Genomic DNA, 20,960 nt, shown 5'->3' with positions numbered 1-20,960 from the left:
AAAGTCCATACACCATGATGCATGACTCTCAATAACATGCATTATCACCAAAAGGTTCCCCAAAATAATCACCATGCATTTATCACCATTATGCACAAAACCATTCACCATACGCAACAATTAATCAATGTTATGATATTAGAAAAACAACAATAACTCAACAAATGCGTATTCACAAGCATTCAATCATGTTAATTCATCATGACATCAATACATCATTAGGTAATCACAACGAGTCGCTAATCGATCATACATGTCAACACATTCATAAATACATTATACACATGAATACAACTTAATTATTTCACCATTAGGCAATGATCTCTCTTATATATCCCATCATACAATACACACATATTGAGAGCCATTTCTCCCCCTACCTTAGATTTCCAAATATAATGGCAAATCAAGCAATTCCTATGGATTCTCTCTTCAAAACCTAGTTCTTGCTCCAAATGCTCTTATTTCTCTAGCTTCTTGTTTTCACGTACTATCAAAAGGTTTATCTAAAAACCTAATTTTCTTGAACTTTTAAAATATATAGTATTCTCAATATTTTGCCTAATGATTATTATTGCCCAAGTTAATTTTCAGCTTCTTTCCTCTTACCACCTACTTTCCTCAAATCACACAATCGACTAAATTCCTTATTCTTTACCATTTTTTTCAATTTTTTTCTATTATAATTAAAATGCTAATTATTTTAATTATTTTTCTAAATTATTCTACCAAGCTACTACGTCTCGCCACACCCCACCATTACCACTACACCCCAACAACACATATAGTCACCTAATTTAAATGCACACTGTCGCATCCTGCGAAAAATCAACCGGCGAGACTAAAAATAAAAACACACAGAGCCGCCACTAAACGTTATTTATCCCAAGATAGGGAAAGGAAACGCTCAGAGAAACCTGGAAAGACATGGTCTCGCGACCAGAGAGAAAAGGTTCGGGAGTCGGTTACGCAAGGGGAAGGTATTAGCACCCCTCACGTCCGTCGTACTCGACGGGATCCACGTCCTAGAATAAAGAAAAGGTTGCTAAACATCACACACACACACGGGGAACGCAGGTGGGGTTAGGAGGAACGAGCTCGATAAGGTATCGCACCTTATGCCTACATATCTTGTCTGGAACAAGAATCAGAGCCACTGTAGTTCGGCTTACGCACGCCAAACAACACAAAACATACAAACAAGCAAGGGTGGCAAACATGGAGCCCGACAACCACTGGATGGAATTACGTCGGCATCCGAACCAAAACGCACTCAAAAGGGCAAACATGGAGCCCGACAGCCAATCCTGGACTTACGTCAGCATCCGAACCCAAACAATCAATAGCATACAACAAACAAACATACAAACACACGCAAAAAAGAAAAAAAGGCGCCCGGAGTGGTCTCGCACGACCACCTGCCTACATACCTCGTCTGGAACGAGGATCAGGGCGATGTAGTTCCCCTGAAAGGGAAAGAAAAAACATGCAAACTAGTAGGGAGTCGGGAACTCGAGCCTACAAGTCATCAAGCAAGCCAGAAGAGACGCTGAGACGTCAGAAGAAATTGAACACACAGACTAACAGGGAGTCGGGAACTCGAGCCTGATAGCTGGCAAACAAAACACACGCAAAAAAGAAAAAGGTTGCCCGGAGTGGTCTCGCACGACCACCTGCCTACATACCTCGTCTGGCACGAGGATCAGGGCGATGTAGTTCCCCTGAAAGGGACTAAATTGCTAACCAGAAACCGGGGAAAAATACACAACTAGGGAGCTGAGACTCGAGCCTAATGTTGTCATGCATCGTTAACCCTAAGTTCGGTTTTCTATCCTACTTGCATAAGCAAACTAACCTAACCAGGAAAGAAGCTAGCACACAAGCATACAATCATATCATACATCAAATGAGAACAGGCATCTCAATCAAACATGTCAATCAGATATACACATAACACGCACTATAGCCAAACAAGGGGGCTCAATCAATCAGGTTTGACTGCCTAAGCAAGTCGTCTGTACAGGCTGGGTTTGCTCTTAACCTTGCCATTACGAGGCTAAGGTGAAGCAGATGATGGGATGAAGTGAGGATCAGACCTCACAGCTCATATCCCTAACCAGGGAGAGCTGACAAATGAGCATGGGTCCAGAATAGGGGAACCCTTCTATACTCGATGACTCTGACTCAATGTGCACTGCACAAGATCTTGGGCTTTTGATCTCAATGCTACAACCATGTAATGGGAGCAAGGAGAAGACTCACTGAATAGTGGGGGACAGGTTGCTTGTCCCTACCTTCCACCAATTGCCTTACTTGAAGGACTTTTCCTGCTTGGGCTTGAAAATAAACATACACAAGCATTGCCTCTTAAGGAGGACTTCAGACAATTTGCCCGGCCCGGTAACAGCCGGGTCTCCAGACTACATGAAGTAAGAAGGTTATACCTCAAATGCAAGTTGCTTAAGCAAAGCAAAGCAATAGTTCACAAGGAACTGAGCAACTAAAGTACCTGGAAACAATCAAACTCAGTCAGTAATCAGACAGACAAATTGTACAGCAAACAATCAAACAGTTTAAACAATACAACACAAAGCAAGCTCAAGGCTTAAGCCCAAGCTCCAACACCTACAAAACAATGTTATGTTAGTGTACAAACATCCACAACATCAATTAACATCAACTTGTATCATTCTCCATGTACATTGCTTTTGATCCTGAAAAACCAAGCAAACATTAGCAACTAGACCACTAGGCCAAGCCTAGGGTCCCAAAGCAAGAAAAAAGTTAAAACAGCAAGGTATCCACCATCCAACATCAAATTAACATCAAACAAGAGCAAACATCCTTGGTCTCATGTTTATATCATCCATCAAGTTCAATTCATGCACAAAACAATCCATATTGGTTCAAATGAAGCACCAAATATACAAACAGAAGTATTGCATTCAAAGCCATGCCAAAACACATCAAAAAAATCTCAAATTAAATACACCTAAACAGGGGTCAATCAAGGTCTACCATGTCAAATTTGAGCTCAATTGGGCAAATGGAACCATGTCAATGAAAATCAACAAAAACAGACACAATTTCATGCTCCAATTCACACCATCAATGCATACATCCACTTCAAAAATTCATATCTCATTGAAAACAAAAAAGAAATGGATGAGACCAAAACAGGGAGGTCATATTATGTGTCTAGTTCATGCATATCAAATTTCATGGCCATACAATACAATATGAGGATTTCCCAATCAATCTACCAACATGTATCACATGAGCTTGCAATTTCAACAACCAGAAATGAAAAATCAAGATTAAATTGAAAATACAGTGAAAAATCCTACAAAAATTCATCAAGCATCCTAACATGTCAACAAGTCATCATGCAAAATTTCAGCCAATTCCAACATGCATAGGTCATCCAATTAAATTCAACAAGGTGACATCAAGAGGTGTGACACAAATTGTCACACCTAAGTTCCAGAATTTGCTGCTCTCTAACCAGGTATCAAAAATTCATGAAATTTACATATAAATAATCCTCAATGAGTCAAGAACCACCACAAAAATTTTCAGCCATTTATTTTATGATATGAGTATTTCATGATCAAATTGCCAAAATGTATCAAAATGTGACATACATTAGAAAAGCCTATGCCAAATAAAATATTTGCCAAGCACAACTTTGACCAATAGGTCAAAAAAAACCTACACAAGTCAACAAAGTCAAGGAAAAAATCTCCATATTTTTAGGAATTTTTTACTATTTTTTATGAATTTTTTAAGGTGTTAGATATTTTTTATGATTTTCAGAATTAATATTGAATTTAATTAATTAAATTAGAGTGGCATTTTCGTAATTTTTAGGGTGGGGGCGGTAAACGCCATTTTTGAATTTTCGAAATGTTTCACGGATCAAACGCGTAAACTTCATCACCTTCAACATGAGATTTTCCAGAAAATTACCGAAAGCTCAAGAACACGCTTCTTCCAAAACCTAACCAAAACTAACAAACTTATAGTCGTTGGAACCGCACAAACGTGTAGATCATGAATCTCAACTCTAATCATCCTAAAACTTCCTAAATCGTGCGAATCGATGAATTTAGGGTTCTAGATCTAAACTTCAAATCAAGATTGCGCAGCCTATGGTTCATCATTCGAAAATCTAAAAGCATCTTTGTAATCTACGTACCACGACCTTTCTAATGCACATAAACATTCAACAATTAATGATAATCGATTTCGGATGTAACCTGCTATAACAGTGCTGGATTCGATGGAATTTGCGCTTGATTTGGCAAAACAGCAGCAGTACAAGCTCGTGGCAGCAATGTGTGATGCTCAGGTTTGGTCAATTTCACTCCTATTGTTCAAAATCCACAATCACCATGGAAGAAGCTTGAAGATGCAGCTGCGATTTCACACTCCTCTCCTTCCAAATCATCAAAACAGCATGAGAGAATGATTATACCAATCCAAATCAAAAAGAATCTTGAGATTTCGTTGAAGGATGATGAAGAATTGGCAAATTGAAGTTCAATGTTCTTGGTGAAAAACTTGAGAGAATTCCAATAGTTCAGATCCAATCTTGGGAAAAGTGTTTTCTGTTATGATTATGGAGTGATTTAGAATATATATGTGACCTTAATCCATCACTAATCCTCTTAATTAGCTAAATGGCATGGTTAATGGAACTTGTTGTTTTGTAAGCAAGGGCAAATTGGTCAATACACAATGACAGCACATGCCAACTCAAAATTGGTTCCAACATGTCCAAAACACCATATGTGAAGTGTAGAAACAATTCCCATTCCAATTAGTCATGTATTTCTCAAATTCACCATGTATTTGCAAAATGTCCATTTTTGACCATTTCATTCTTCATGCCAAAACTCAAACCATGTGCATTAACCATGAAATGAATATCCAAACACACTTAAAATGCCATTCCTGAGGTGTTGGAAAAAGTCCCATTCAAAAATTCCAATTATTTTGACATTTGGACAATTTTGCCCCTGGTCCAATTCAGCTGTCCAGTTGAAAAGTGACTTTTTGTCTTGGCCATTTTTGGGAAAATCCAATGATGCACCCTCAAAGTACATGTCAAATGGAGTTTGTGCATATAAAGAACTTGCAATTTGGACAAAGTATGTGGTAGTTATGGCCTCCTGATTACGGGTCTTTTCTGAAATTCACTGAGCCATATTTTGCAAACCGTACATTGGATTTTCAAGTTCTTGGACTTTTTGGAAAGGTGAGAACAAGATCTACATCTGTCATGTTGAACAATTTTTCATTTGAAGCTTCCTTGGACATCTGTTTTTGAGGTCAAAAAACTTTCCATTTTTGGAAACTTCAGTTACAGGTCACTTGCTATTTTTGGCAGTTTCTGTCCTGACTTGATTTTCTTCATTTTTAAGCATTGAGATGTCATTCAACACTTGTTCCAACATGAATGAAGTGTCTTCAACTCATTTTCACCTTCAAATTCACCAAATCATGTACAGTTGACCACAGTTGACTTTTCAACTGACAGATGAATCTGGCAATGCATAGATCAAATTAAGCCCCACTCTTCAACTGAAATGGATCAAGGGTGATACCCTAGCCTCAATTAGCTCAATATAATCATATAATGAACCCCATATTCATCACAAACCCCATCTCCTGATCCAGCCCTGACTGGCCCAATGCAGCTGATTAGGGTTGACCAGTGGTCAAAACCCTAATCTCAAGGAATCAGCCTCAATCTTCTGATGACATCCAATCATGATGATGATGATGTATCATTGCAATCAAGATGAAGATCAATATCCTTTGAGAATCACAAAACCCTAATTCACAGCCCAATCCTCAGATGGCCAATGATCAGTCAATAAAACCCTAGGCTTGCACCTTCTGACTTCCTCACCTTCTGACCAAGACTTGGGAAGATGGCTTGCAAAATGTATCCACATGTTATGCAATATGAAATGCCTAATGCCCTAAAATGATATGCAAATATGTTAATGCTTAGTCCCAAGAGAGGAGGGCAAATTTTGAGGTGTTACAGCTGCCCCTATTCAATCCACTGTGAACCTGTCGATACGAAATAGCCTCGGCTTTCGGATGATCAGGATGAAGAGTGATTGAATACCAAGAACAGACGAACAATTTGCACTCTGATGGGATATAATTAACGCCTGTCAGCATCGGCGAAGAAACAAACTCTGAACAACGTCGACCTGGATACCAAAATAAATGGTAACTCAGGGATAACCATGGTCTGATCACCACACATCCACTCGGGATTCTCATTCTTTTTTTGCTTTTCTTGAACCCCGAAAATTTTCTCTTCTTCTACCTGGTCCGAAAACCACTTCGGTCTGAACTCCGAAAAACTGGCCTGAATACCATAAGTGCTTCAACCTGATAGTCGGAAACTTCACTAATCACCACTCTAAGGGCAACACGTCAGAGGGTACACCTTCAACCAGACACTGACTGATGACTGGGAAGAAACTCGACGTTTACTGAACATCGGACGATGATGTTTACTGACACCAAAAAAAGCTCGACCAGACATTAACCAATGACCGGGAGGAAACTCGATGTTTACAGGCACCGAACAATGATGTTGACATGACATCAAACAATGATGCGGACAGACATCAAACAATGATGCGGACAGACATCAAACAATGATGCGGACAGACATCAATCAATGATGCGGACAGACATCAAACAATGATGCGGACAGACATCAAACAATGATGCGGACAGACATCAAACAATGATGCGGACAGACATCAAACAATGATGCGGACAGACATCAAACAATGATGCGGACAGACATCAAACAATGATGCGGACAGACATCAAACAATGATGCGGACAGACATCAAACAATGATGCGGACAGACATCAAACAATGATGCGGACAGACATCAAACAATGATGCGGACAGACATCAAACAATGATGCGGACAGACATCAAACAATGATGCGGACAGACATCAAACAATGATGCGGACAGACATCAAACAATGATCGACCAAACACTTACTGATGTCTGGGAAGAAACGGTGGTTCCAAACTCACAATGCTGAACTCCTCGGAGCATCGTCTTCGCTGTCAGACAAAACCAAACCTCAAGCGGTAATCACGGCTTGAATCGCGCTGATCGCGTAACGTCTTCTGACTGTATCCCCATCTCTGTCCGACGGGAACATTTCCTCCAATATCGCACTACTGGGGAACATTGCTGATCTGACGTTGTGATGCTAATCTCCTCAAAGTAACATCTTCACCTTTGGTGAACCCCAAATCTTCAAGCGTTAACCACAGTTTGGGTTGCGTTGAATACATCCCTTTTCCATCTCCGTCCGACGGAAGGAGTCTTCTCCAGTGTCGTACCACTGGGACAATACCTGTGATCCAATCATGAGGCTATACTACTCGGAGTAACACTTTCATTTTCTGGCAAAATACCTCTCAAACAGTAACCACGGCTTGAGACTAGCTGACGTTTGCAATGATGCATGCTTGATTTCTTCTGCGTAATGCTCCATAATTATGGAAATGCTACGCGATTATTTATTTTTCTATGCAATATGCAATGCTTATTCTACATGATGAATGCATAAAAATATCCCCCTCAAGGGAATTTTCTGGGGAATACGAGACTCTCTGCTGAGGAACTCGCCACTGCTCCGATTTCCACCCTGCCGGGGATAGCACTGCTGCTAGGAAATAGACAACCCTTGCTGGGGATACAGATCCTTTGCACCCAACCCTCTCGAGGACATGCTGGGGAATACCTCCTTTGCACCCCACCCTCTCGAGGACATGCTGGGGATACAGATCCTTCACTGCACTCTGTGGGAATACCACAGTCTTTGACTTGCTGGGGATATAGATCCCAACTCTGCTTTGGGAACCCTCACAGATACTCCCGCTGGGGAAATGAGCAATCTTCAACCTGCTGGGGGAATACCATCCAGACCCTGCTAGGGGAACGACAACTACTCCGCTGGGGAGGACCCAATCAATCCACATGTAGGATACCCTCGGCCGGGGATGCAGATATTCGTCTGCTACAGAAACTCGTTCAATCCACTGGTAGAATGAACACTGTTGGAGAGATATGTCATTGAAAAAAACCCGCTCCACTCGGGGAACTGCTGGAGATATATTTCTTTGAAAAACCCCGCTCCACTCGGGGAACTGCTGGAGATATATTTCTTTGAACCCGCTCCACTCGGGGATAACAACCTTCAGACCCGGCTGCTGAGGAACACCATCGTAAACCCGCCGGGGATAACCACCCTGACTTGGCTAGGGAAGTCCACAGACCTTGAATCTGCTGGGGAGCTAGTCCTATGATTCTGCTCGGGGACCTTGCTGGGAAATGAGAAAAGTTGGTACAAAACACCCGTCGACTCGTCGAACCACGGTATCTATCTCCCAATCTCGTATCAGCTTTCCACTTTTGAGAATTCCCAGACTCATCTGGACCTTTTCTGCTCCATCATCTTGTATTCCCAATCGCCCCACGCTCGACGGAAACGTACTCCTGGGATTTATACAGAAATTTCAACCTTTCGACTTTGAAGAGTCTTCTTGGTTAATTTCAAGGGTCTTCGGACGCCTCGACGTCTTTCACTGCTTCTCTACCCATTCATTCGTTTCTGGTCAAACTCTGTGGGGAATTACATACTTTCAAGTCTTCCGACTTTGAAGAGTCTTCTTGATTAACATCAAGGATCATCGTACGCCTCAACGTTTTTTCGTCATCCCTTCACATTCATTCGTTCCTGGTCGGACTCTCTGGGGATCTGTGACAAAGCTTCCACATCACAACCTGCAAGTGAGTGAAGAATATCTAACAGTTCCTGCAAAACAGATCGTCAGATAAAACCGTGCCCCAGGCATGTCAAGATTTCAACACTTGGGTCACTCAACCTTCCAAATAAGATTTCAAGCCTTCAATCTTATAAACATGCATTGGAAGGAACCTGTATGTCTTAAAAATGCAAGATTCTTTATCAAAAATAATTGGATGTTCTTGCAATCAAAACGGTAATGAAAAACAAAAACAAAATTATTTGACTGAATGTGCATTTTGTTGATTTGAAAAGTGTGGCTCAAATGAGCAATACAAAAGGAAGCAATTCCTGAAAAGAGGTAATTGCGCACAAAAGGAAAAATCTATCCTAATGGCAACGTGAAACCCGTGATCTCATCGAGTTCCAACTCGGTTACACCCCATATGTCCTCAGACTCTCCATGCTTCCTGCCTTCTGAACAAGACAATTCTAACTGATCCCTACCGGGTATTATCCATGAGGCTTTTAACCAAAGCGCAAACGATCATGCTGGACGCAGTTGTTCGTTTCAATCCCTCTTTTGCCTGGACCGCCCTTTCGGGTTTTCAGTCCACCGGGATACCCCTTTTTGCCCAAGTCGCCTTTTCAGGTTTTCGACTTGCCGGGTGTACATTTTTCATTTTTATCCCTAATTTTTGCCCGAACCTTTCTTTCTGTTTTTGGTTCGCCAGGATGCCCATTTTTGCCTGGACTATTTTGTTCTTTTCGTCCAGCGGGTCTCTTTATACGAAGTATTTTTTTAACTGCGTCCGCATCCACAGGGGATGGAAAATCTTCGCCATCCATGGTCGTTAACAACAAGGCTCCGCCAGAGAAAACCTTCTTGACCACGAATGAACCTTCATAATTCGGTGTCCATTTGCCCCTTCGATCGTTTTGAGGAGGAAGGATCCTTTTCAGCACCATATCACCTACGTGATATACCCGAGGTCGCACCTTCTTGTCAAAAGCACGTTTCATCCTTTGCTGGTACAACTGCCCATGACAGATGGCGGCTAGCCTCTTTTCCTCTATCAGGCTCAACTCTTCATATCGGGTCCTCACCCATTCAGCCTCTTGCAATTTCACGTCCATCAGGACTCTCAAAGAGGGAATCTGAACCTCAACAGGTAATACCGCCTCCATTCCATATACCAATGAGAAAGGAGTTGCCCCAGTAGACACACCGAAGATCAATACCCAGGATACCAGTTTCCTACTCAATCACACCGTCGTTGGTGTATTCAAATGTTATCCGGGCAACAAAAGCTCATTCACCTTAACCTCCCCATCAGACATCAGAATCCGTGCGGATTCAGGGTCAGGCCCCTCCTCCAGGATCGGTCACTCTCAATCTTTCGATTAGAGCACCTCGAGATGTCCTCATCAGGGAACTCAAACTTCATCGGTTGATAATCTCAACGGGTTGCAGAGAGATGTAATCAGACAATACACCCCTTGATTGCTTTTTGAGAGTGTCACAAATCAGTCAACATTATTTTGCTCTCCCGCAACCCGTCCGGTCAATGCTGGATTCTCAAACCCATACTCGATCGGATCCATCTCGGAAATCCACAAAGTGGCATGAATCAGCATATACTGTCTCAGTCGGCGAGCAGCCTATGCCAAAGTACAGCAAGTTTTCTCGAACAGTGAATGTATTGTTTCACAGTCGGTAAACTTTTTTCTTAGGTAAATTGCATGCTCTTTTCGACAAGACTCGTCATGCTGCCCCAGTACGCACTTCGTAGACCCCTCGAAGGCCGTCAAGTACAGATTGACAATTGTTCCTTCCACGGGAGACATCGGAATCAGAGGTTCCTGCCACTTTTCTTTTATTCTTTCCATGCCCCTGGGCAATCATTATTTCACCTGACCGTTTGATTTTTTTTCTTGAATAGGTTCCCACATGGCTGTTAGATGAGATGTGAACCATGACAGTAGTTCAATCTTTCTAAGAAACCACGCACCTCTTTTTTTCTTTCTCGGTTCAGGCGTTTCTCTGTTTTTTTTTTTTTGCAGGATGAACCTCGATTCCTTCCTTACAATGAACCCCAACATCTTACTGGATCGCACTCTGATAGTGCACTTATCTGAATTCAACCTCAGTTTGAATTATCTCCACCAGATGCCCCAACTTGGCCAGATCTACCAAATGCCCCTCTTCTGTTTGGGACTTTGCTATCATGTCATAGCATTCGATTTCATGATGAATCATATCATGAAACAAAGTCACCATGGCTCTCTGATACAGGCACTGGCGTTCTGCTCCTTTAGAAGACAGTCTCCTTTCTATGGGAGCTTGTGCACAACGACACCGGTATTCGACCTTGGCATATCCTGACATGACCAAGTGAATGCGTCCACCTGCTCCTTCAACAAGGCTACCATTCTGCTCTCGATTCGCCTCTGAAGCGACTCTAATTTTCATCTCCTTCCTGACCTCGGCGGTGCGTGGAATAACAATCTCAACCCGCTCCTCGGGCGGCTGAATCACCTTCTCCTCTTGTCTCAACAACCTGGTTAATTCCAGTAGATCACAATCTTCTTTGCCTTCTTCTTCAGCCTGATTGCTCGGATTGTCGAAGTCATATGAGGTGTAACCAAATTGTTATCAACGAGATCCGGAGAATTATTTTGTTTCGATATCGGAACGAGACAAATCAAAAAGGAAAATGAAAATAAACATTGCCATTTTTATTTGTTTTTTAAACTGCAAAAATAAATGAAAAACAGGGAACACCGCTTTTTGACTGAAAAACATCCATTTATTAATGATGCAGAAATGCAAATTTAAACATGAGGTGGCCCTTACAATGAACCATTACGTGTCGGGCAACACATATGGCTTTCATGCAAATAAAATTGAAAACAGAAAATCATTACTCTTCAGGATGAGTGTCGGTGCTGATCTCTTTAATCCTTCCAGTTCCCTGGTACGCACGACTTTATCCATTGATCAATTCCCCCAGTCACTGTTAGCTTCTTTACCCACTGCCCGGGTGTAATCTGAATCTTCAGCAATTGCACTCACCATCGCCTGACCATGTGCCGGCATGGGATTGGCATCAGCATTCAATGACAATGTAAAATTGAGGGCCTTGGAATCCACCAGGTCTTGGACTACGTGCTTAAAAGCTTTGCAGTCCTCTACACTGTGCCCGGGAGCACCCGAATGGAATTCACATTTGACATTTTCATCAAAATTGGCTGGCCTTTGATCAGGTCCCATAGGTGCCAAAGTCCTCAACTGTACCAGCCCCATATCTTTCAGCTTTTTCAATAGGACAGAGTATGTCACAGGCGGCCTGTCAAAATGCCGATCACTCATCCTCCTCCTGACTGGATATCCTGCCCTCTGAGACCTCTGCTGAACTGGCTGACGCTGCTGTTGCTGTTGTGCAGGCTGATTGTCAGCAGGAATAGTTACCGCAGCGGTGTGCTGGAAGTAACGATCCCTACTGGGTCCTTTCTGAGCGTAGACCGCACTGGTATTACCCTCATTTTTCTTGTGCTGGTCATTACCAAAGAATTTCTTCGGTCCAGATGACGAAGCGTTACCTTGTATCTTCCCCATTTTCAGCCAGTCTTCAATCCTCCTCACCTTTTCGGCAATTACTTTCTGCCCCAAGGCGAACTCTTGCATGACATTGATCAGCTCTCCCATCTTCTCTTTCAGTTCGAGGATGTCAGCGTTGGGAGGATCCATCAGTCGAGGAGTATTGCGTCTGGTGAAGTATCTGTGAGGACGGGTCGAGTGCAAAGGTACGGTTCTGCGAGCACGAGCAATGATTCCTGCAAAACAGCAAACAGGTTAATATGCATGAATGCAACGTCTATCCATATGAGGAAGATTCTGTCTTTTGATTCTGGTTTCATCGAGACAGATAATATTTCACCAATAACGTTTTGACATTCAGATGTCTCTCAACCAGATTCTCAATCCATCATACTCCCCATATGGCTAGACGTAGGTTTGGTGCAGATGAATGCAAAATGAGGATGATGCAGATGAATGCAATGTGCCATCCTCCAAGTCATCTGATCATCTGTTGCTCTGAATCACAGCCCTGATTTCTGAACTGATCACAACCATCTGAGGAAACTGTAACCACAAATCCAACTCGAGGGTTCCGAAATAAACGGAACTGATACATCATCATCACCAAACCACAATCTCTGAGCAGACACCTATAATCATCTGAATCGGCCCGGGGAATCCTGAAATAAACGGATCCCCACTGATAAATATCTCGGCCCGGGGAATCCTGAAATAAACGGATCCCCACTGATAAATCACGGACAGCACTCCGGCGTCTCTGAAATAAACGGCCGTAAATCCGACTTATAAATAGGACCCACGGAACAAAAGTCACCATCTGAGTCACCATCTGGACAAACATCTGACAGAACAACCCTCCCCTCACAGGTAAGTTCTAATCAAGTCATCCTAAGGCGGATAATGGTCTCGACAATCGGGCGGAGATACTCAATGGGTTTGCCCTTTCGGGTGTGCCATTGTAGCTCCCTTAAAATCGTCTAAACCAAAGATCCGGGAATGATCGGTCACCAGAGTCAACAACTCAAATGGAGTGACTCAAACAAAGCGGAATATCCACAGAGATGAGCACTATCAAGTGAGCCTCGTCCGGCTTGTGGCACATCACGCCGCCAGGCACATGTTGACTTAACATGAAAGAGGCAACGTGAGACCACACTAGTCCTAGGTGTATACTCGGGCCTGGGTTTTAGCCCCACTCAGAACACCCACCCCACACAACAGAACCACCTGCAGAGGACAGCAACAACATGATAGTATGATGCATGCAAACATTTAATGCAAATATATACACACTGGTTAGAATAATAAATGCAATAAATAACACAAACAAGCAACCTAAACTAATCCTAGAACGCTAGGAAGGACTCGCTTAGGGACGATGGACCAGCATAGGTCTACATCGCAAGTCCCCAGCAGAGTCGCCAGCTGTCGCATCCTGCGAAAAATCAACCGGCGAGACTAAAAATAAAAACACACAGAGCCGCCACTAAACGTTATTTATCCCAAGATAGGGAAAGGAAACGCTCAGAGAAACCTGGAAAGACATGGTCTCGCGACCAGAGAGAAAAGGTTCGGGAGTCGGTTACGCAAGGGGAAGGTATTAGCACCCCTCACGTCCGTCGTACTCGACGGGATCCACGTCCTAGAATAAAGAAAAGGTTGCTAAACATCACACACACACACGGGGAACGCAGGTGGGGTTAGGAGGAACGAGCTCGATAAGGTATCGCACCTTATGCCTACATATCTTGTCTGGAACAAGAATCAGAGCCACTGTAGTTCGGCTTACGCACGCCAAACAACACAAAACATACAAACAAGCAAGGGTGGCAAACATGGAGCCTGACAACCACTGGATGGAATTACGTCGGCATCCGAACCAAAACGCACTCAAAAGGGCAAACATGGAGCCCGACAGCCAATCCTGGACTTACGTCAGCATCCGAACCCAAACAATCAATAGCATACAACAAACAAACATACAAACACACGCAAAAAAGAAAAAAAGGCGCCCGGAGTGGTCTCGCACGACCACCTGCCTACATACCTCGTCTGGAACGAGGATCAGGGCGATGTAGTTCCCCTGAAAGGGAAAGAAAAAACATGCAAACTAGTAGGGAGTCGGGAACTCGAGCCTACAAGTCATCAAGTAAGCCAGAAGAGACGCTGAGACGTCAGAAGAAATTGAACACACAGACTAACAGGGAGTCGGGAACTCGAGCCTGATAGCTGGCAAACAAAACACACGCAAAAAAGAAAAAGGTTGCCCGGAGTGGTCTCGCACGACCACCTGCCTACATACCTCGTCTGGCACGAGGATCAGGGCGATGTAGTTCCCCTGAAAGGGACTAAATTGCTAACCAGAAACCGGGGAAAAATACACAACTAGGGAGCTGAGACTCGAGCCTAATGTTGTCATGCATCGTTAACCCTAAGTTCGGTTTTCTATCCTACTTGCATAAGCAAACTAACCTAACCAGGAAAGAAGCTAGCACACAAGCATACAATCATATCATACATCAAATGAGAACAGGCATCTCAATCAAACATGTCAATCAGATATACACATAACACGCACTATAGCCAAACACAGGGGGCTCAATCAATCAGGTTTGACTGCCTAAGCAAGTCGTCTGTACAGGCTGGGTTTGCTCTTAACCTTGCCATTACGAGGCTAAGGTGAAGCAGATGATGGGATGAAGTGAGGATCAGACCTCACAGCTCATATCCCTAACCAGGGAGAGCTGACAAATGAGCATGGGTCCAGAATAGGGGAACCCTTCTATACTCGATGACTCTGACTCAATGTGCACTGCACAAGATCTTGGGCTTTTGATCTCAATGCTACAACCATGTAATGGGAGCAAGGAGAAGACTCACTGAATAGTGGGGGACAGGTTGCTTGTCCCTACCTTCCACCAATTGCCTTACTTGAAGGACTTTTCCTGCTTGGGCTTGAAAATAAACATACACAAGCATTGCCTCTTAAGGAGGACTTCAGACAATTTGCCCGGCCCGGTAACAGCCGGGTCTCCAGACTACATGAAGTAAGAAGGTTATACCTCAAATGCAAGTTGCTTAAGCAAAGCAAAGCAATAGTTCACAAGGAACTGAGCAACTAAAGTACCTGGAAACAATCAAACTCAGTCAGTAATCAGACAGACAAATTGTACAGCAAACAATCAAACAGTTTAAACAATACAACACAAAGCAAGCTCAAGGCTTAAGCCCAAGCTCCAACACCTACAAAACAATGTTATGTTAGTGTACAAACATCCACAACATCAATTAACATCAACTTGTATCATTCTCCATGTACATTGCTTTTGATCCTGAAAAACCAAGCAAACATTAGCAACTAGACCACTAGGCCAAGCCTAGGGTCCCAAAGCAAGAAAAAAGTTAAAACAGCAAGGTATCCACCATCCAACATCAAATTAACATCAAACAAGAGCAAACATCCTTGGTCTCATGTTTATATCATCCATCAAGTTCAATTCATGCACAAAACAATCCATATTGGTTCAAATGAAGCACCAAATATACAAACAGAAGTATTGCATTCAAAGCCATGCCAAAACACATCAAAAAAATCTCAAATTAAATACACCTAAACAGGGGTCAATCAAGGTCTACCATGTCAAATTTGAGCTCAATTGGGCAAATGGAACCATGTCAATGAAAATTAACAAAAACAGACACAATTTCATGCTCCAATTCACACCATCAATGCATACATCCACTTCAAAAATTCATATCTCATTGAAAACAAAAAAGAAATGGATGAGACCAAAACAGGGAGGTCATATTATGTGTCTAGTTCATGCATATCAAATTTCATGGCCATACAATACAATATGAGGATTTCCCAATCAATCTACCAACATGTATCACATGAGCTTGCAATTTCAACAACCAGAAATGAAAAATCAAGATTAAATTGAAAATACAGTGAAAAATCCTACAAAAATTCATCAAGCATCCTAACATGTCAACAAGTCATCATGCAAAATTCAGCCAATTCCAACATGCATAGGTCATCCAATTAAATTCAACAAGGTGACATCAAGAGGTGTGACACAAATTGTCACACCTAAGTTCCAGAATTTGCTGCTCTCTAACCAGGTATCAAAATTCATGAAATTTACATATAAATAATCCTCAATGAGTCAAGAACCACCACAAAAATTTCAGCCATTTATTTTATGATATGAGTATTTCATGATCAAATTGCCAAAATGTATCAAAATGTGACATACATTAGAAAAGCCTATGCCAAATAAAATATTTGCCAAGCACAACTTTGACCAATAGGTCAAAAAAAACCTACACAAGTCAACAAAGTCAAGGAAAAAATCTCCATATTTTTAGGAATTTTTTACTATTTTTTATGAATTTTTTAAGGTGTTAGATATTTTTATGATTTTCAGAATTAATATTGAATTTAATTAATTAAATTAGAGTGGCATTTTCGTAATTTTTAGGGTGGGGGCGGTAAACGCCATTTTTGAATTTTCGAAATGTTTCACGGATCAAACGCGTAAACTTCATCACCTTCAACATGAGATTTTCCAGAAAATTACCGAAAGCTCAAGAACACGCTTCTTCCAAAACCTAACCAAAACTAACAAACTTATAGTCGTTGGAACCGCACAAACGTGTAGATCATGAATCTCAACTCTAATCATCCTAAAACTTCCTAAATCGTGCGAATCGATGAATTTAGGGTTCTAGATCTAAACTTCAAATCAAGATTGCGCAGCCTATGGTTCATCATTCGAAAATCTAAAAGCATCTTTGTAATCTACGTACCACGACCTTTCTAATGCACATAAACATTCAACAATTAATGATAATCGATTTCGGATGTAACCTGCTATAACAGTGCTGGATTCGATGGAATTTGCGCTTGATTTGGCAAAACAGCAGCAGTACAAGCTCGTGGCAGCAATGTGTGATGCTCAGGTTTGGTCAATTTCACTCCTATTGTTCAAAATCCACAATCACCATGGAAGAAGCTTGAAGATGCAGCTGCGATTTCACACTCCTCTCCTTCCAAATCATCAAAACAGCATGAGAGAATGATTATACCAATCCAAATCAAAAAGAATCTTGAGATTTCGTTGAAGGATGATGAAGAATTGGCAAATTGAAGTTCAATGTTCTTGGTGAAAAACTTGAGAGAATTCCAATAGTTCAGATCCAATCTTGGGAAAAGTGTTTTTCTGTTATGATTATGGAGTGATTTAGAATATATATGTGACCTTAATCCATCACTAATCCTCTTAATTAGCTAAATGGCATGGTTAATGGAACTTGTTGTTTTGTAAGCAAGGGCAAATTGGTCAATACACAATGACAGCACATGCCAACTCAAAATTGGTTCCAACATGTCCAAAACACCATATGTGAAGTGTAGAAACAATTCCCATTCCAATTAGTCATGTATTTCTCAAATTCACCATGTATTTGCAAAATGTCCATTTTTGACCATTTCATTCTTCATGCCAAAACTCAAACCATGTGCATTAACCATGAAATGAATATCCAAACACACTTAAAATGCCATTCCTGAGGTGTTGGAAAAAGTCCCATTCAAAAATTCCAATTATTTTGACATTTGGACAATTTTGCCCCTGGTCCAATTCAGCTGTCCAGTTGAAAAGTGACTTTTTGTCTTGGCCATTTTTGGGAAAATCCAATGATGCACCCTCAAAGTACATGTCAAATGGAGTTTGTGCATATAAAGAACTTGCAATTTGGACAAAGTATGTGGTAGTTATGGCCTCCTGATTACGGGTCTTTTCTGAAATTCACTGAGCCATATTTTGCAAACCGTACATTGGATTTTCAAGTTCTTGGACTTTTTGGAAAGGTGAGAACAAGATCTACATCTGTCATGTTGAACAATTTTTCATTTGAAGCTTCCTTGGACATCTGTTTTTGAGGTCAAAAAACTTTCCATTTTTGGAAACTTCAGTTACAGGTCACTTGCTATTTTTGGCAGTTTCTGTCCTGACTTGATTTTCTTCATTTTTAAGCATTGAGATGTCATTCAACACTTGTTCCAACATGAATGAAGTGTCTTCAACTCATTTTCACCTTCAAATTCACCAAATCATGTACAGTTGACCACAGTTGACTTTTCAACTGACAGATGAATCTGGCAATGCATAGATCAAATTAAGCCCCACTCTTCAACTGAAATGGATCAAGGGTGATACCCTAGCCTCAATTAGCTCAATATAATCATATAATGAACCCCATATTCATCACAAACCCCATCTCCTGATCCAGCCCTGACTGGCCCAATGCAGCTGATTAGGGTTGACCAGTGGTCAAAACCCTAATCTCAAGGAATCAGCCTCAATCTTCTGATGACATCCAATCATGATGATGATGATGTATCATTGCAATCAAGATGAAGATCAATATCCTTTGAGAATCACAAAACCCTAATTCACAGCCCAATCCTCAGATGGCCAATGATCAGTCAATAAAACCCTAGGCTTGCACCTTCTGACTTCCTCACCTTCTGACCAAGACTTGGGAAGATGGCTTGCAAAATGTATCCACATGTTATGCAATATGAAATGCCTAATGCCCTAAAATGATATGCAAATATGTTAATGCTTAGTCCCAAGAGAGGAGGGCAAATTTTGAGGTGTTACACACACCAAACGTCAAATAATCAGATAAAAATTCAAAGTAATTCAATTATATCATTTAATAAAATTTGAGGTGTTACATGTGAACATTCACAAATGGTCTATTTGGTGGAGAGACATCAACATTTGTGTGTGCTCGTGTGAAAGTGACTCCAATTGATTCGGCAATAGCATGTCTTGTAAAGTAGGAAATGGTTCAAACATCGACTTTTGGAGGAATAAATGGATTTGCAAAGAATCTTTGGTGTAACAATTTCCTTCTCGTTTTAGCTGTTTGTAGGTTAAAAGGTTCAATATTTCCAATGTTGGTTCTTGGTGTGATGGTAATTGGTGTTGGAATATCCCATCTACTCCGACATTTTTTTCTATTACAACTGCTAGGAAAAAGGAGGAACTTCACTGCATTTTATTCTCGGTGGAACCTTCTCCTGCTGATCCTGATCCATTTGTTTGGTGGCGCAACTCAGATAACTCTAGTGTCAAATATGCTTACGTGCGTCTTCAAGCTTTCACTAGCAACACTCTTCCATGGAACCGAATATACAAATTCCTTTTAGTAAACTTTGGAAGTCAAATGCCCCCTCTAATATTCAAGTATTCACTTGGAGGTTTTTTCTCAACCGACTACAAACGGAAGATGAAGTCGCGAAGCATGGAATTATCTCGGGGTGTCATAACACGATATGTCCATTATGCTTTGGTGAATCCGAATCTCATCTCCATCTTTTCTGCTATGTCCAAACACTATTTTGGTTTAGTACAAAATTATAGTTTGGATCGGTTTTAGAGTACCTTTCTCCTTGTGACAACATTCTCTTCCATGAAATTGAAATGCAACATTAAGAAAGAGCTCCGACTACTTTTTTGATTGACAATAATTAAAGCCATTTGGTTATCGCGTAATGATATTCTTTTTAATGGAAGAAAAAAATGTCAATGATTTAATATTTTTGGCCAAATCTTTATCTTAGGATTATATTTGCTTTAGGTTTAAAGGCATTTGTGTGAGATAAGGTTGTTTGATTTATTCATCCTCACATTAATTGTATCAGTTAATTATGTTTTGGAACTTTTATCGCCATGAATTGTATTTCATTTTTCTCTTTTATTAGGGTTGATGATTCTCATTAATATATCTTTTGCTTATAAAAAACAACATAAATCTTTTCTAATTGTTAAATTTTTTTAACATTAAAATTAATTTATATATAATATTTATATAATATTAAAAATGCTTAAATATAGTTTTAATTTCCCTATTTTAATTTTTAATCCCTCCATTTTAAAAATCAATTTTTTTGATCATCATTTGAGATTTTGATGGTCCCTCTCCAATTTTTCATGAGTAACAATGATAATTGAGACAACAAATTTATTTTGGATGAGTTGATAAGAATGATCAGGATTATTTATTATTTAATATATTTTAATTAATTTATTATTTAATGATGAGTTAGCATTAAATAATTTCTAAATAAATATTTAATTCTAAATTAATATTTAAAGTAATTTAATTAAAATTATCAACTTATTAAGTAAAAAAATCAAATAATAAATAATTATACTTTTTATTATCACGTATGCAAAATTAAGACTATCAAAATCCAAACTAGTTTTTAAAGTGATAAAATTAAAAATTAGCATTTGGAATGGTTGGTTTGCATGATAATAGCTAGAGTATGCATTCGTCGGTGTTAATTTTTGTGCCCTCTATGATTAATTTGCTCTCTAATTATTTGTCATCCTTATCATTTTGCTAAAATTAGCATTTTCTTACCAACAACACCACATCAATTAGGCGTTTAGTTATTATTGCATAAAAAACAACAAAGCTTTCATTGTATCACCAAAATAAACTCTAAAAATACTTTTCTCGTT

The 20,960-nt window shown here is 40.6% G+C and overlaps 1 long non-coding RNA gene across 2 annotated transcripts; it reads right to left on the bottom strand.

Moving 5' to 3' along the window:
- Nucleotides 1-1,194: 1,194 nt before the first annotated feature.
- LOC127076102 (uncharacterized) lies at nucleotides 1,195-14,753 on the bottom strand. 2 transcript variants are annotated; one of them, XR_007786758.1, is made up of 2 exons: nucleotides 14,717-14,753; nucleotides 1,195-1,430 (listed from the first exon to the last, which is right to left on the bottom strand). It is a non-coding gene; the product is annotated as an uncharacterized LOC127076102 (long non-coding RNA). The 2 variants fall into 2 exon arrangements; XR_007786757.1 differs by lacking the exon at nucleotides 14,717-14,753 and adding an exon at nucleotides 1,686-1,722.
- Between the last annotated feature and the right edge of the window lie 6,207 nt (nucleotides 14,754-20,960).

This window comes from Lathyrus oleraceus, chromosome 4, assembly GCF_024323335.1.
Source record: "Lathyrus oleraceus cultivar Zhongwan6 chromosome 4, CAAS_Psat_ZW6_1.0, whole genome shotgun sequence".
NCBI classification, from domain to species: domain Eukaryota; kingdom Viridiplantae; phylum Streptophyta; class Magnoliopsida; order Fabales; family Fabaceae; genus Lathyrus; species Lathyrus oleraceus.
This window is presented reverse-complemented; position numbering and strand designations above follow the sequence as displayed.